Source organism: Salmo trutta, chromosome 38, assembly GCF_901001165.1.
Source record: "Salmo trutta chromosome 38, fSalTru1.1, whole genome shotgun sequence".
NCBI lineage: Eukaryota > Metazoa > Chordata > Actinopteri > Salmoniformes > Salmonidae > Salmo > Salmo trutta.
This window is the reverse complement of record NC_042994.1, coordinates 28,247,248-28,250,604: the sequence shown is the minus strand read 5'-3', so window position 1 is coordinate 28,250,604 and position 3,357 is coordinate 28,247,248. Positions and strand designations below refer to the sequence as shown.

Sequence of the window (3,357 nt, the reverse complement as noted above, 5' to 3'; positions counted from 1 at the left end):
TTTTGAATCGTTAGAAATACTATTACTTCAATTTCTCAAACATATGACTATTTTACAGCTATTTAAAGACAAGAATCTCGTTAATCTAACCCCACTGTCCGATTTCAAAAAGGCTTTACAACGAAAGCAAAACATTAGATTATGTCAGCAGAGTGCCCAGCCAGAAATAATCAGACACCCATTTTTCAAGCTAGCATATCATGTCACATAAACCCAAACCACAGCTAAATGCAGCACTAACCTTTTATGATCTTCATCAGATGACACACCTAGGACATTGTGTTATACAATACATGCATGTCTGTTCAATCAAGTTCATATTTAAATAAAAAAAAAAGCTTTTTACATTAGCATGTGACGTTCAGAACTAGCATAACCCCCGCAAACTTCCGGGGAATTTACTAACAGTTTGCTAAATTACTCACGATAAACGTTCACAAAAAGCATAACAATTATTTTAAGAATTATAGATACATTACTCCTCTATGCACTCGATATGTCCGATTTTAAAATAGCTTTTCGGATGAAGCACATTTTGCAATAATCTAAGTACATAGCCCGGCATCACAGGGCTAGCTATTTAGACACCCACCTAGGTCAGCCTCCACCAAAATCACATTTCCTATAAGAAAAATGTTCTTACCTTGCTTGTTCTTCGTCAGAATACACTGCCAGGACTTCTACTTCAATAACAAATGTTGGTTTGGTCCCAAATAATCCATCGTTATATCCAAACAGCGACGTTTTGTTCGTGAGTTCTAGACACTATCAGAATGCTTCATCACGGTCTCGCGCATGGCACATTGGCGTGACAAAAAATGTCTAAATATTCCATTACCGTACTTCGAAGCATGTCAACCGCTGTTTAAAACCAATTTTTATGCCATTTATCTCGTAGAAAAGGGATAATATTCCGACCGGGAATATGCATTGAGCCTAAACAGCCGAATTAAATTTCTCCTCAGGAGCGAATCGTGCACGCGCCTCATTCAAAGGTCCTCTGAGCCGCCACTTACCAAAGCCGATAATGTGTTTCAGCCTGAGGCTCCCTCGTCAACCTTCAGGTATTTCCCGGGTTCTGAGAGCCTATCGGAGCCCTGGGAATTGTCACGTTACAGCTAAGATCCTTACTTTTCAATAAACAGATGCAAGACGCACGACTCCTTGTCAGACAGGGTACTTCCTGCTTGAAACCTTGTCAGGTTTTTGCCTGCCATAGGAGTTCTGTTATACTCACAGACACCATTCAAACAGTTTTAGAAAATTCAGAGTGTTTTCTATCCAAACCTGAACAATAATATGCATATTCTAGCTTCTGAGTTGGTGTAGGAGGCAGTTAAAAATGGGCACATATTTTTTCCAAAATTCTCAATACTGCCCCCTATCCCCAACAGGTTTTAAGAAATTTGTGGAGTGGTTGAAAAACGAGTTTTAATGACTACAACCTAAGTGTATGAAAACTTCTGACTTCAACTGTATACAGTATCAGTCAAAAGTGTGGACATACCTACTCATTCAAACCCTACTCAAGGGTTTTTCTTTATTTTTACTATTTTCTACATTGTAGAATAATAATGAAGACATCAAAACTATAAAATAACACATATGGAATCATGTAGTAACCAAAAAAGTGTTAAACAAATCAAAATATATTTTATATTTGAGATTCTTTAAAGTAGCCACCCTTTGCCTTGATGACAGCTTTGCACACTCTTGGCATTCTCTCCACCAGCTTTTTACCTCATCAATCTATACACACACAAAAAATATGACATTTACATAAGTATTCAGACCCTTTACTCAGTACTTTGTTGAAGTACCTTTGGCAGCGATTACAGCCTCAAGTCTTCTTGGGTGTGACACTACAAGTTTGGCACTCCTGTATTTGGGGAGTTTCTCCTATTCTTCACTGCAGATCCTCTCAAGCTCTGCCAGTAAAAATAAAGAAAATCCTTGAATGAGTAGGTGTGTCCAAACTTTTGACTGGTACTGTATGTCAAAACACAGCCTCTCTATTCTCTCATGTGATTGCAGGTCCTCTGACTGGGAAAATGTCTTTCCACAATGAGAACGTTGGAAAGGCTTCTATCCTGTGTGTGTTCCTTCATGCCTTTTCAGGTTCACTAACTGGGCAAAACTCTTTCCACATTGGGAGCATTGGAAAGGCTTCTCTCCTGTGTGTGTCATCTCATGCTTTTTCAGTGTCCCTAAATAGCTAAAACTCTTTCCACATAGGGAGCATTGGAAAGGCTTATCTCCTGTGTGTGTCCGCTCATGTGATTTCAGGTCCCCTTGCTGGGTAAAGCTCTTTCCACAGTCTAAGCAGTGGTAAGGCTTCTCCCCTGTGTGTGTTCTCAAATGCCTATTCAGGTTCCCTAACTGGGTAAAACTCTTTCCACACTGAGAACATTGGAAAGCCCTTTCTGCTAAGTGTGTTTTCTCATGTGATTTCAGGTCCCGTGATGAGAAAAATGTATTTCCACACTGGGAGCATTGATATGGCTTCTCTCCAGTGTGTGTTCTTTCATGCCTTTTCAGGTTCACTAACTGGGTAAAACGCTTACCACACAAGGAGCAGTGGAAAGGCTTCTCTCCTGTGTGTGTTCCTTCATGCCTTTTCAGGTTCACTAACTGGGTAAAACTCTTTCCACATTGGGAGCATTGGAAAGGCTTCTCTCCTGTGTGTGTCAACTCATGCTTTTTCAGTGTCACTAAATAGGTAAAACTGTTTCCACACAGGGAGCAGTGGAAAGGCTTCTCTCCTGTGTGTATTCTCTCATGCATTTTAAAGTTCCCTAACCACGTAAAACTCTTTCCACACAGGGAGCAGTGGAAAGGCTTCTCCCCTGTGTGTGTTCTCAAATGCATATTCAGATTCCCTGACCGGGTAAATCTCTTTCCACACTGAGAGCATTGGAAAGGCCTTTCTCCTAAGTGTGTTCTCTCATGTGATTTAAGGACCCCTGATGAGTAAAAGAAAAAATTGCACTGGGAGCATTGATATGGCATCTCTCCAGTGTGTGTTCTTGCATGCACTTTTAGATGGCCTGAGTGTCTAAAACCCTTTCCACACTGGGAGCAGTAGAAATGGTTCTCTCCTGTGTGTGTTTTCTTATGTTCTTTCAGGTTCCCTAACCTGATAAATCTCTTTCCACACTGGGAGCAGTGGTGTGGTCTTACTGGTTTGGATGTCTTTGGGGCTGCTTCTTCTGAAGGACTCTTTCCACTGTGAGAGTCTGGTCTCTCTTCTGTCAAAGACAAACATAGTAATTGGTTAAAAAGAGAGCTGAATGAAACCTCCACATGATAAAATGGTCTTTGAGGTTTAATCTAGACTAGATCCCTCAATAAAAGAGC

General features: G+C 40.5%; 1 pseudogene; it reads right to left on the bottom strand.

Moving 5' to 3' along the window:
- Positions 1 to 2,052: 2,052 nt before the first annotated feature.
- On the bottom strand, positions 2,053 to 3,088 carry LOC115178223 (zinc finger protein 14-like; annotated as a pseudogene).
- Positions 3,089 to 3,357: the final 269 nt, after the last annotated feature.